This window comes from Hyla sarda, unplaced genomic scaffold, assembly GCF_029499605.1.
Source record: "Hyla sarda isolate aHylSar1 unplaced genomic scaffold, aHylSar1.hap1 scaffold_1239, whole genome shotgun sequence".
In the NCBI taxonomy this organism is placed as follows: Eukaryota; Metazoa; Chordata; class Amphibia; order Anura; family Hylidae; genus Hyla; species Hyla sarda.
The window spans coordinates 1-13,784 of record NW_026607860.1 but is presented as its reverse complement, the minus strand read 5'-3'; the positions used below and the strand labels follow the sequence as shown (position 1 = coordinate 13,784).

At 46.1% G+C, this 13,784-nt stretch overlaps 6 non-coding genes across 6 annotated transcripts; all 6 read left to right on the top strand.

Annotated features, from left to right (window-relative positions):
• The first annotated feature begins 1,148 nt into the window (after window positions 1–1,148).
• LOC130303740 (U2 spliceosomal RNA) lies at window positions 1,149–1,339 on the top strand. The gene has a single exon (XR_008853770.1). It is a non-coding gene; the product is annotated as a U2 spliceosomal RNA (small nuclear RNA).
• Window positions 1,340–3,429: 2,090 nt separating this feature from the next.
• On the top strand, window positions 3,430–3,620 carry LOC130303729 (U2 spliceosomal RNA). The gene has a single exon (XR_008853759.1). It is a non-coding gene; the product is annotated as a U2 spliceosomal RNA (small nuclear RNA).
• A 2,094-nt stretch (window positions 3,621–5,714) lies between these two features.
• LOC130303718 (U2 spliceosomal RNA) lies at window positions 5,715–5,905 on the top strand. The gene has a single exon (XR_008853748.1). It is a non-coding gene; the product is annotated as a U2 spliceosomal RNA (small nuclear RNA).
• Window positions 5,906–8,001: 2,096 nt separating this feature from the next.
• On the top strand, window positions 8,002–8,193 carry LOC130303741 (U2 spliceosomal RNA). Its single transcript, XR_008853771.1, has one exon. It is a non-coding gene; the product is annotated as a U2 spliceosomal RNA (small nuclear RNA).
• A 2,095-nt stretch (window positions 8,194–10,288) lies between these two features.
• LOC130303707 (U2 spliceosomal RNA) lies at window positions 10,289–10,479 on the top strand. Its single transcript, XR_008853737.1, has one exon. It is a non-coding gene; the product is annotated as a U2 spliceosomal RNA (small nuclear RNA).
• A 2,083-nt stretch (window positions 10,480–12,562) lies between these two features.
• LOC130303745 (U2 spliceosomal RNA) lies at window positions 12,563–12,750 on the top strand. The gene has a single exon (XR_008853774.1). It is a non-coding gene; the product is annotated as a U2 spliceosomal RNA (small nuclear RNA).
• The last annotated feature ends 1,034 nt before the right edge of the window (window positions 12,751–13,784 follow it).

The window sequence follows — 13,784 nt, the reverse complement described above, 5'->3', positions numbered from 1 at the left end:
CAGTATAAATCCTTAGAAAATTATCCCCCAGTGTCTCCATCTGCTGGCGGTATTGAATAAGCATTGCTGCACTGATGGGGTATGCATTAGACGAAAAAAAAGAAGAAAAAGAAGAATAATACGCCCAGAAAAGAGGCGAAAAGGAGAAAAACGTAAAAAAACGTGAAAAAAAAGTAAGAGGAAGAGAAGGGAAAAAAAGGTGGAAATGGGTTTAAAAGTGATTTCGGCGGAGAAATATATATATATATATATATATATATATATATATATATATACGCGCACACACACACATATATATAAACGTATTCTCCGTTGAGATATTGCAGCCGCTGCTGTGTCCAGGCCCAGGAGCCTTAGCACTGTGCTGTGATGTCACTCAATACCACTGACATCACTAGGTGTAAACAACATCTCTCCTTTGCTGTGTATGTGACTATGGAGCTGTTTGGTGATGTCGTCTATTATGGCCTTCATAGAAGCAACAGGAGATTGTTGCATCCATCTAGAACCCTCAGAACTACAGTGCTATGATGTCACTCACTTCCACAGGCCTTGCAGAGTGTAAACAACAACAACCCAGCTTTGTTGTGTATGTAACCATAGGGATTTGTGATGTCACCTAGAACCTTCACAGCAGCGACAGCTTTATGAGGAGCATCAGCACTGCTCTGCCTGAGCAGAACCATCACCGCCATAGGTTGTCAAATAACCCGGATTTAACCCACACAGGTAAGTCCAATGGGGTGCAGGCATGTCCTCTATGCTTACAGCTTCCCGTGGGTGTTGGTTTGATACCGTTTGGGGACAGCCAAGGAGGCATCTGCAGGCAACAAAGGTAGGTGTGTGCTTGTGTGTGTGTTTCCTATGCAGATCCTAAGCCCAGTGTCACATGCAAGTAGGAGGAGTAAGAAGGGTTCCTGGCAAATCCGGGTTATGGATTGCATTTAAAAAGGCCCCGTGGGAGTGCAATGGGCCCCTGTCTTGCTGCTTAGCAATAATGGTATGGGTTTAGGTTCTGCTGTGTGTACTGGTGGTTGACTGCCCCCCAGCCCAGAGTGTGCATGGAAAATTGTCTGGCAGCCTCCCTGACAGCAAGCAGTGATAGTGCCCATGAAGGGGACCTTGTTGGGCCCGCCCCTTTCACGGTTATCGCTTCTCGGCCTTTTGGCTAAGATCAAGTGTAGTATCTGTTCTTATCAGTTTAATATCTGATACGTCCCCTATCTGGGGACCATATATTAAATGGATTTTTGAGAACGGGGGCCGATTTCGAAGCTTGCTTCCGTCGCCCTATGCATTGACCCGATATGGCAGTATCTTCGGGTACAGTGCACCACCCCCTTACAGGGTTAAAAAGAAAGATTCCTACTTTCATTGCTACCTGCTTGCTGGCTAGCCAGCTAGCCAGCCCTGTGGGCCTTGCTGCTACTGCAGCCAAAAAACAAAAGGTGGTGCTGCTGCTGCTTCTGCTGCTTCTGCTTCTGCTTGTGTCTGGCCCCTGTTGGAGCGTCCAGGCACAGGACTTCTGCTGCTGCTGACTAAATGGCCTCCTTAATTGGATCATTTGAGTAGCCAGCACACCTGTGCAGGTAGGGCATGACATGATAGGCAGCTGCCTTGATAGCGGGTGGGTGCTGAATGTTCCTAATTGACAAAATAAGATTAATGCTTATGAAGAAATATAAAATCTCATCCCTTCCCCAATATCGCGCCACACCCCTACCCCTTAATTCCCTGGTTGAACTTGATGGACATATGTCTTTTTTCGACCGTACTAACTATGTAACTATGTAACATAACATGGGGGGGGGGGGGGGGGTCTCCTGGCTGTTCACACAGGTGTGTCATTGCTGTACATTGACCATGCATTGCTTCTGTGGTATTGCAAAGGCAAAGACAAATGCTTCCAGCCATCCATTGCACTAATGGATTGGTCATCAGCTGGCTGTCTATGTCCCGCATCAATATAGACCAAAGTACAGAGGGTTAGGCTATGCTATTGTGCACCTACCTGATGCATCAGAAGGTGCGAGGCCCTTGCTAAATTCTGTGCACAGACTTTGAGATCTATGCTTTAGACTGTATCTAAACCTGCTCCAACATGGACTGACATTCTGGCCTACTTTCAGCCGATGCGACTTGTCTGTCGCTGAACAGTCGCTTTTTATGTATTCAGCACCTATGTATAATGTTGTAAAAATGCTCTAGAAGCTAAAGTCGCAGAAATGTCACACATATTTGGCCTGCAACTTTCTGTGCGACAAATTCAGACAGGAAAAATCAGTATAAATCCTTAGAAAATTATCCCCCAGTGTCTCCATCTGCTGGCGGTATTGAATAAGCATTGCTGCACTGATGGGGTATGCATTAGACGAAAAAAAAGAAGAAAAAGAAGAATAATACGCCCAGAAAAGAGGCGAAAAGGAGAAAAACGTAAAAAAACGTGAAAAAAAAGTAAGAGGAAGAGAAGGGAAAAAAAGGTGGAAATGGGTTTAAAAGTGATTTCGGCGGAGAAATATATATATATATATATATATATATATATATATATATATATGCGCACACACACACATAGATATAAACGTATTCTCCGTTGAGATATTGCAGCCGCTGCTGTGTCCAGGCCCAGGAGCCTTAGCACTGTGCTGTGATGTCACTCAATACCACTGACATCACTAGGTGTAAACAACATCTCTCCTTTGCTGTGTATGTGACTATGGAGCTGTTTGGTGATGTCGTCTATTACGGCCTTCATAGAAGCAACAGGAGATTGTTGCATCCATCTTGAACCCTCAGAACTACAGTGCTATGATGTCACTCACTTCCACAGGCCTTGCAGAGTGTAAACAACAACAACCCAGCTTTGTTGTGTATGTAACCATAGGGATTTGTGATGTCACCTAGAACCTTCACAGCAGCGACAGCTTTATGAGGAGCATCAGCACTGCTCTGCCTGAGCAGAACCATCACCGCCATAGGTTGTCAAATAACCCGGATTTAACCCACACAGGTAAGTCCAATGGGGTGCAGGCATGTCCTCTATGCTTACAGCTTCCCGTGGGTGTTGGTTTGATACCGTTTGGGGACAGCCAAGGAGGCATCTGCAGGCAACAAAGGTAGGTGTGTGCTTGTGTGTGTGTTTCCTATGCAGATCCTAAGCCCAGTGTCACATGCAAGTAGGAGGAGTAAGAAGGGTTCCTGGCAAATCCGGGTTATGGATTGCATTTAAAAAGGCCCCGTGGGAGTGCAATGGGCCCCTGTCTTGCTGCTTAGCAATAATGGTATGGGTTTAGGTTCTGCTGTGTGTACTGGTGGTTGACTGCCCCCCAGCCCAGAGTGTGCATGGAAAATTGTCTGGCAGCCTCCCTGACAGCAAGCAGTGATAGTGCCCATGAAGGGAACCTTGTTGGGCCCGCCCCTTTCACGGTTATCGCTTCTCGGCCTTTTGGCTAAGATCAAGTGTAGTATCTGTTCTTATCAGTTTAATATCTGATACGTCCCCTATCTGGGGACCATATATTAAATGGATTTTTGAGAACGGGGGCCGATTTCGAAGCTTGCTTCCGTCGCCCTATGCATTGACCCGATATGGCAGTATCTTCGGGTACAGTGCACCACCCCCTTACAGGGTTAAAAAGAAAGATTCCTACTTTCATTGCTACCTGCTTGCTGGCTAGCCAGCTAGCCAGCCCTGTGGGCCTTGCTGCTGCTGCAGCCAAAAAACAAAAGGTGGTGCTGCTGCTGCTTCTGCTGCTTCTGCTTCTGCTTGTGTCTGGCCCCTGTTGGAGCGTCCAGGCACAGGACTTCTGCTGCTGCTGACTAAATGGCCTCCTTAATTGGATCATTTGAGTAGCCAGCACACCTGTGCAGGTAGGGCATGACATGATAGGCAGCTGCCTTGATAGCGGGTGGGTGCTGAATGTTCCTAATTGACAAAATAAGATTAATGCTTATGAAGAAATATAAAATCTCATCCCTTCCCCAATATCGCGCCACACCCCTACCCCTTAATTCCCTGGTTGAACTTGATGGACATATGTCTTTTTTCGACCGTACTAACTATGTAACTATGTAACATAACATGGGGGGGGGGGGGGGGGTCTCCTGGCTGTTCACACAGGTGTGTCATTGCTGTACATTGACCATGCATTGCTTCTGTGGTATTGCAAAGGCAAAGACAAATGCTTCCAGCCATCCATTGCACTAATGGATTGGTCATCAGCTGGCTGTCTATGTCCCGCATCAATATAGACCAAAGTACAGAGGGTTAGGCTATGCTATTGTGCACCTACCTGATGCATCAGAAGGTGCGAGGCCCTTGCTAAATTCTGTGCACAGACTTTGAGATCTATGCTTTAGACTGTATCTAAACCTGCTCCAACATGGACTGACATTCTGGCCTACTTTCAGCCGATGCGACTTGTCTGTCGCTGAACAGTCGCTTTTTATGTATTCAGCACCTATGTATAATGTTGTAAAAATGCTCTAGAAGCTAAAGTCGCAGAAATGTCACACATATTTGGCCTGCAACTTTCTGTGCGACAAATTCAGACAGGAAAAATCAGTATAAATCCTTAGAAAATTATCCCCCAGTGTCTCCATCTGCTGGCGGTATTGAATAAGCATTGCTGCACTGATGGGGTATGCATTAGACGAAAAAAAAGAAGAAAAAGAAGAATAATACGCCCAGAAAAGAGGCGAAAAGGAGAAAAACGTAAAAAAACGTGAAAAAAAAGTAAGAGGAAGAGAAGGGAAAAAAAGGTGGAAATGGGTTTAAAAGTGATTTCGGCGGAGAAATATATATATATATATATATATATATATATATATATATATATATATGCGCACACACACACATAGATATAAACGTATTCTCCGTTGAGATATTGCAGCCGCTGCTGTGTCCAGGCCCAGGAGCCTTAGCACTGTGCTGTGATGTCACTCAATACCACTGACATCACTATTTGTAAACAACATCTCTCCTTTGCTGTGTATGTGACTATGGAGCTGTTTGGTGATGTCGTCTATTACGGCCTTCATAGAAGCAACAGGAGATTGTTGCATCCATCTTGAACCCTCAGAACTACAGTGCTATGATGTCACTCACTTCCACAGGCCTTGCAGAGTGTAAACAACAACAACCCAGCTTTGTTGTGTATGTAACCATAGGGATTTGTGATGTCACCTAGAACCTTCACAGCAGCGACAGCTTTATGAGGAGCATCAGCACTGCTCTGCCTGAGCAGAACCATCACCGCCATAGGTTGTCAAATAACCCGGATTTAACCCACACAGGTAAGTCCAATGGGGTGCAGGCATGTCCTCTATGCTTACAGCTTCCCGTGGGTGTTGGTTTGATACCGTTTGGGGACAGCCAAGGAGGCATCTGCAGGCAACAAAGGTAGGTGTGTGCTTGTGTGTGTGTTTCCTATGCAGATCCTAAGCCCAGTGTCACATGCAAGTAGGAGGAGTAAGAAGGGTTCCTGGCAAATCCGGGTTATGGATTGCATTTAAAAAGGCCCCGTGGGAGTGCAATGGGCCCCTGTCTTGCTGCTTAGCAATAATGGTATGGGTTTAGGTTCTGCTGTGTGTACTGGTGGTTGACTGCCCCCCAGCCCAGAGTGTGCATGGAAAATTGTCTGGCAGCCTCCCTGACAGCAAGCAGTGATAGTGCCCATGAAGGGGACCTTGTTGGGCCCGCCCCTTTCACGGTTATCGCTTCTCGGCCTTTTGGCTAAGATCAAGTGTAGTATCTGTTCTTATCAGTTTAATATCTGATACGTCCCCTATCTGGGGACCATATATTAAATGGATTTTTGAGAACGGGGGCCGATTTCGAAGCTTGCTTCCGTCGCCCTATGCATTGACCCGATATGGCAGTATCTTCGGGTACAGTGCACCACCCCCTTACAGGGTTAAAAAGAAAGATTCCTACTTTCATTGCTACCTGCTTGCTGGCTAGCCAGCTAGCCAGCCCTGTGGGCCTTGCTGCTGCTGCAGCCAAAAAACAAAAGGTGGTGCTGCTGCTGCTTCTGCTGCTTCTGCTTCTGCTTGTGTCTGGCCCCTGTTGGAGCGTCCAGGCACAGGACTTCTGCTGCTGCTGACTAAATGGCCTCCTTAATTGGATCATTTGAGTAGCCAGCACACCTGTGCAGGTAGGGCATGACATGATAGGCAGCTGCCTTGATAGCGGGTGGGTGCTGAATGTTCCTAATTGACAAAATAAGATTAATGCTTATGAAGAAATATAAAATCTCATCCCTTCCCCAATATCGCGCCACACCCCTACCCCTTAATTCCCTGGTTGAACTTGATGGACATATGTCTTTTTTCGACCGTACTAACTATGTAACTATGTAACATAACATGGGGGGGGGGGGGGGGTCTCCTGGCTGTTCACACAGGTGTGTCATTGCTGTACATTGACCATGCATTGCTTCTGTGGTATTGCAAAGGCAAAGACAAATGCTTCCAGCCATCCATTGCACTAATGGATTGGTCATCAGCTGGCTGTCTATGTCCCGCATCAATATAGACCAAAGTACAGAGGGTTAGGCTATGCTATTGTGCACCTACCTGATGCATCAGAAGGTGCGAGGCCCTTGCTAAATTCTGTGCACAGACTTTGAGATCTATGCTTTAGACTGTATCTAAACCTGCTCCAACATGGACTGACATTCTGGCCTACTTTCAGCCGATGCGACTTGTCTGTCGCTGAACAGTCGCTTTTTATGTATTCAGCACCTATGTATAATGTTGTAAAAATGCTCTAGAAGCTAAAGTCGCAGAAATGTCACACATATTTGGCCTGCAACTTTCTGTGCGACAAATTCAGACAGGAAAAATCAGTATAAATCCTTAGAAAATTATCCCCCAGTGTCTCCATCTGCTGGCGGTATTGAATAAGCATTGCTGCACTGATGGGGTATGCATTAGACGAAAAAAAAGAAGAAAAAGAAGAATAATACGCCCAGAAAAGAGGCGAAAAGGAGAAAAACGTAAAAAAAACGTGAAAAAAAAGTAAGAGGAAGAGAAGGGAAAAAAAGGTGGAAATGGGTTTAAAAGTGATTTCGGCGGAGAAATAATATATATATATATATATATATATATATATATATATATATATATATGCGCACACACACACATAGATATAAACGTATTCTCCGTTGAGATATTGCAGCCGCTGCTGTGTCCAGGCCCAGGAGCCTTAGCACTGTGCTGTGATGTCACTCAATACCACTGACATCACTAGGTGTAAACAACATCTCTCCTTTGCTGTGTATGTGACTATGGAGCTGTTTGGTGATGTCGTCTATTACGGCCTTCATAGAAGCAACAGGAGATTGTTGCATCCATCTTGAACCCTCAGAACTACAGTGCTATGATGTCACTCACTTCCACAGGCCTTGCAGAGTGTAAACAACAACAACCCAGCTTTGTTGTGTATGTAACCATAGGGATTTGTGATGTCACCTAGAACCTTCACAGCAGCGACAGCTTTATGAGGAGCATCAGCACTGCTCTGCCTGAGCAGAACCATCACCGCCATAGGTTGTCAAATAACCCGGATTTAACCCACACAGGTAAGTCCAATGGGGTGCAGGCATGTCCTCTATGCTTACAGCTTCCCGTGGGTGTTGGTTTGATACCGTTTGGGGACAGCCAAGGAGGCATCTGCAGGCAACAAAGGTAGGTGTGTGCTTGTGTGTGTGTTTCCTATGCAGATCCTAAGCCCAGTGTCACATGCAAGTAGGAGGAGTAAGAAGGGTTCCTGGCAAATCCGGGTTATGGATTGCATTTAAAAAGGCCCCGTGGGAGTGCAATGGGCCCCTGTCTTGCTGCTTAGCAATAATGTATGGGTTTAGGTTCTGCTGTGTGTACTGGTGGTTGACTGCCCCCCAGCCCAGAGTGTGCATGGAAAATTGTCTGGCAGCCTCCCTGACAGCAAGCAGTGATAGTGCCCATGAAGGGGACCTTGTTGGGCCCGCCCCTTTCACGGTTATCGCTTCTCGGCCTTTTGGCTAAGATCAAGTGTAGTATCTGTTCTTATCAGTTTAATATCTGATACGTCCCCTATCTGGGGACCGATATATTAAATGGATTTTTGAGAACGGGGGCCGATTTCGAAGCTTGCTTCCGTCGCCCTATGCATTGACCCGATATGGCAGTATCTTCGGGTACAGTGCACCACCCCCTTACAGGGTTAAAAAGAAGATTCCTACTTTCATTGCTACCTGCTTGCTGGCTAGCCAGCTAGCCAGCCCTGTGGGCCTTGCTGCTGCTGCAGCCAAAAAACAAAAGGTGGTGCTGCTGCTGCTTCTGCTGCTTCTGCTTCTGCTTGTGTCTGGCCGCTGTTGGAGCGTCCAGGCACAGGACTTCTGCTGCTGCTGACTAAATGGCCTCCTTAATTGGATCATTTGAGTAGCCAGCACACCTGTGCAGGTAGGCATGACATGATAGGCAGCTGCCTTGATAGCGGGTGGGTGCTGAATGTTCCTAATTGACAAAATAAGATTAATGCTTATGAAGAAATATAAAATCTCATCCCTTCCCCAATATCGCGCCACACCCCTACCCCTTAATTCCCTGGTTGAACTTGATGGACATATGTCTTTTTTCGACCGTACTAACTATGTAACTATGTAACATAACATGGGGGGGGGGGGGGGGGGGTCTCCTGGCTGTTCACACAGGTGTGTCATTGCTGTACATTGACCATGCATTGCTTCTGTGGTATTGCAAAGGCAAAGACAAATGCTTCCAGCCATCCATTGCACTAATGGATTGGTCATCAGCTGGCTGTCTATGTCCCGCATCAATATAGACCAAAGTACAGAGGGTTAGGCTATGCTATTGTGCACCTACCTGATGCATCAGAAGGTGCGAGGCCCTTGCTAAATTCTGTGCACAGACATTTGAGATCTATGCTTTAGACTGTATCTAAACCTGCTCCAACATGGACTGACATTCTGGCCTACTTTCAGCCGATGCGACTTGTCTGTCGCTGAACAGTCGCTTTTTATGTATTCAGCACCTATGTATAATGTTGTAAAAATGCTCTAGAAGCTAAAGTCGCAGAAATGTCACACATATTTGGCCTGCAACTTTCTGTGCGACAAATTCAGACAGGAAAAATCAATATAAATCCTTAGAAAATTATCCCCCAGTGTCTCCATCTGCTGGCGGTATTGAATAAGCATTGCTGCACTGATGGGGTATGCATTAGACGAAAAAAAGAAGAAAAGAAGAATAATACGCCCAGAAAAGAGGCGAAAAGGAGAAAAACGTAAAAAACGTGAAAAAAAAGTAAGAGGAAGAGAAGGGAAAAAAGGTGGAAATGGGTTTAAAAGTGATTTCGGCGGAGAAATATATATATATATATATATATATATATATATATATATATATATATATATGCGCACACACACACATAGATATAAACGTATTCTCCGTTGAGATATTGCAGCCGCTGCTGTGTCCAGGCCCAGGAGCCTTAGCACTGTGCTGTGATGTCACTCAATACCACTGACATCACTAGGTGTAAACAACATCTCTCCTTTGCTGTGTATGTGACTATGGAGCTGTTTGGTGATGTCGTCTATTACGGCCTTCATAGAAGCAACAGGAGATTGTTGCATCCATCTTGAACCCTCAGAACTACAGTGCTATGATGTCACTCACTTCCACAGGCCTTGCAGAGTGTAAACAACAACAACCCAGCTTTGTTGTGTATGTAACCATAGGGATTTGTGATGTCACCTAGAACCTTCACAGCAGCGACAGCTTTATGAGGAGCATCAGCACTGCTCTGCCTGAGCAGAACCATCACCGCCATAGGTTGTCAAATAACCCGGATTTAACCCACACAGGTAAGTCCAATGGGGTGCAGGCATGTCCTCTATGCTTACAGCTTCCCGTGGGTGTTGGTTTGATACCGTTTGGGGACAGCCAAGGAGGCATCTGCAGGCAACAAAGGTAGGTGTGTGCTTGTGTGTGTGTTTCCTATGCAGATCCTAAGCCCAGTGTCACATGCAAGTAGGAGGAGTAAGAAGGGTTCCTGGCAAATCCGGGTTATGGATTGCATTTAAAAAGGCCCCGTGGGAGTGCAATGGGCCCCTGTCTTGCTGCTTAGCAATAATGGTATGGGTTTAGGTTCTGCTGTGTGTACTGGTGGTTGACTGCCCCCCAGCCCAGAGTGTGCATGGAAAATTGTCTGGCAGCCTCCCTGACAGCAAGCAGTGATAGTGCCCATGAAGGGGACCTTGTTGGGCCCGCCCCTTTCACGGTTATCGCTTCTCGGCCTTTTGGCTAAGATCAAGTGTAGTATCTGTTCTTATCAGTTTAATATCTGATACGTCCCCTATCTGGGGACCATATATTAAATGGATTTTTGAGAACGGGGGCCGATTTCGAAGCTTGCTTCCGTCGCCCTATGCATTGACCCGATATGGCAGTATCTTCGGGTACAGTGCACCACCCCTTACAGGGTTAAAAAGAAAGATTCCTACTTTCATTGCTACCTGCTTGCTGGCTAGCCAGCTAGCCAGCCCTGTGGGCCTTGCTGCTGCTGCAGCCAAAAAACAAAAGGTGGTGCTGCTGCTGCTTCTGCTGCTTCTGCTTCTGCTTGTGTCTGGCCCCTGTTGGAGCGTCCAGGCACAGGACTTCTGCTGCTGCTGACTAAATGGCCTCCTTAATTGGATCATTTGAGTAGCCAGCACACCTGTGCAGGTAGGGCATGACATGATAGGCAGCTGCCTTGATAGCGGGTGGGTGCTGAATGTTCCTAATTGACAAAATAAGATTAATGCTTATGAAGAAATATAAAATCTCATCCCTTCCCCAATATCGCGCCACACCCCTACCCCTTAATTCCCTGGTTGAACTTGATGGACATATGTCTTTTTCGACCGTACTAACTATGTAACTATGTAACATAACATGGGGGGGGGGGGGGGGGGGTCTCCTGGCTGTTCACACAGTTGTGTCATTGCTGTACATTGACATGCATTGCTTCTGTGGTATTGCAAAGGCAAAGACAAATGCTTCCAGCCATCCATTGCACTAATGGATTGGTCATCAGCTGGCTGTCTATGTCCCGCATCAATATACACCAAAGTACAGAGGGTTAGGCTATGCTATTGTGCACCTACCTGATGCATCAGAAGGTGCGAGGCCCTTGCTAAATTCTGTGCACAGACTTTGAGATCTATGCTTTAGACTGTATCTAAACCTGCTCCAACATGGACTGACATTCTGGCCTACTTTCAGCCGATGCGACTTGTCTGTCGCTGAACAGTCGCTTTTTATGTATTCAGCACCTATGTATAATGTTGTAAAAATGCTCTAGAAGCTAAAGTCGCAGAAAATGTCACACATATTTGGCCTGCAACTTTCTGTGCGACAAATTCAGACAGGAAAAATCAGTATAAATCCTTAGAAAATTATCCCCCAGTGTCTCCATCTGCTGGCGGTATTGAATAAGCATTGCTGCACTGATGGGGTATGCATTAGACGAAAAAAAAGAAGAAAAAGAAGAATAATACGCCCAGAAAAGAGGCGAAAAGGAGAAAAACGTAAAAAACGTGAAAAAAAAGTAAGAGGAAGAGAAGGGAAAAAAAGGTGGAAATGGGTTTAAAAGTGATTTCGGCGGAGAAATATATATATATATATATATATATATATATATATATATGCGCACACACACACATAGATATAAACGTATTCTCCGTTGAGATATTGCAGCCGCTGCTGTGTCCAGGCCCAGGAGCCTTAGCACTGTGCTGTGATGTCACTCAATACCACTGACATCACTAGGTGTAAACAACATCTCTCCTTTGCTGTGTATGTGACTATGGAGCTGTTTGGTGATGTCGTCTATTACGGCCTTCATAGAAGCAACAGGAGATTGTTGCATCCATCTTGAACCCTCAGAACTACAGTGCTATGATGTCACTCACTTCCACAGGCCTTGCAGAGTGTAAACAACAACAACCCAGCTTTGTTGTGTATGTAACCATAGGGATTTGTGATGTCACCTAGAACCTTCACAGCAGCGACAGCTTTATGAGGAGCATCAGCACTGCTCTGCCTGAGCAGAACCATCACCGCCATAGGTTGTCAAATAACCCGGATTTAACCCACACAGGTAAGTCCAATGGGGTGCAGGCATGTCCTCTATGCTTACAGCTTCCCGTGGGTGTTGGTTTGATACCGTTTGGGGACAGCCAAGGAGGCATCTGCAGGCAACAAAGGTAGGTGTGTGCTTGTGTGTGTGTTTCCTATGCAGATCCTAAGCCCAGTGTCACATGCAAGTAGGAGGAGTAAGAAGGGTTCCTGGCAAATCCGGGTTATGGATTGCATTTAAAAAGGCCCCGTGGAGTGCAATGGGCCCCTGTCTTGCTGCTTAGCAATAATGGTATGGGTTTAGGTTCTGCTGTGTGTACTGGTGGTTGACTGCCCCCAGCCCAGAGTGTGCATGGAAAATTGTCTGGCAGCCTCCCTGACAGCAAGCAGTGATAGTGCCCATGAAGGGGACCTTGTTGGGCCCGCCCCTTTCACGGTTATCGCTTCTCGGCCTTTTGGCTAAGATCAAGTGTAGTATCTGTTCTTATCAGTTTAATATCTGATACGTCCCCTATCTGGGGACCATATATTAAATGGATTTTTGAGAACGGGGCCGATTTCGAAGCTTGCTTCGTCGCCCTATGCATTGACCCGATATGCAGTATCTTCGGGTACAGTGCACCACCCCCTTACAGGGTTAAAAAGAAAGATTCCTACTTTCATTGCTACCTGCTTGCTGGCTAGCCAGCTAGCCAGCCCTGTGGGCCTTGCTGCTGCTGCAGCCAAAAAACAAAAGGTGGTGCTGCTGCTGCTTCTGCTGCTTCTGCTTCTGCTTGTGTCTGGCCCCTGTTGGAGCGTCCAGGCACAGGACTTCTGCGCTGCTGACTAAATGGCCTCCTTAATTGGATCATTTGAGTAGCCAGCACACCTGTGCAGGTAGGGCATGACATGATAGGCAGCTGCCTTGATAGCGGGTGGGTGCTGAATGTTCCTAATTGACAAAATAAGATTTAATGCTTATGAAGAAATATAAAATCTCATCCCTTCCCCAATATCGCGCCACACCCCTACCCCTTAATTCCCTGGTTGAACTTGATGGACATATGTCTTTTTTCGACCGTACTAACTATGTAACTATGTAACATAACATGGGGGGGGGGGGGGGGGGTCTCCTGGCTGTTCACACAGGTGTGTCATTGCTGTACATTGACCATGCATTGCTTCTGTGGTATTGCAAAGGCAAAGACAAATGCTTCCAGCCATCCATTGCACTAATGGATTGGTCATCAGCTGGCTGTCTATGTCCCGCATCAATATAGACCAAAGTACAGAGGGTTAGGCTATGCTATTGTGCACCTACCTGATGCATCAGAAGGTGCGAGGCCCTTGCTAAATTCTGTGCACAGACTTTGAGATCTATGCTTTAGACTGTATCTAAACCTGCTCCAACATGGACTGACATTCTGGCCTACTTTCAGCCGATGCGACTTGTCTGTCGCTGAACAGTCGCTTTTTATGTATTCAGCACCTATGTATAATGTTGTAAAAATGCTCTAGAAGCTAAAGTCGCAGAAATGTCACACATATTTGGCCTGCAACTTTCTGTGCGACAAATTCAGACAGGAAAAATCAATATAAATCCTTAGAAAATTATCCCCCAGTGTCTCCATCTGCTGGCGGTATTGAATAAGCATTGCTGCACTGATGGGGTATGCATTAGA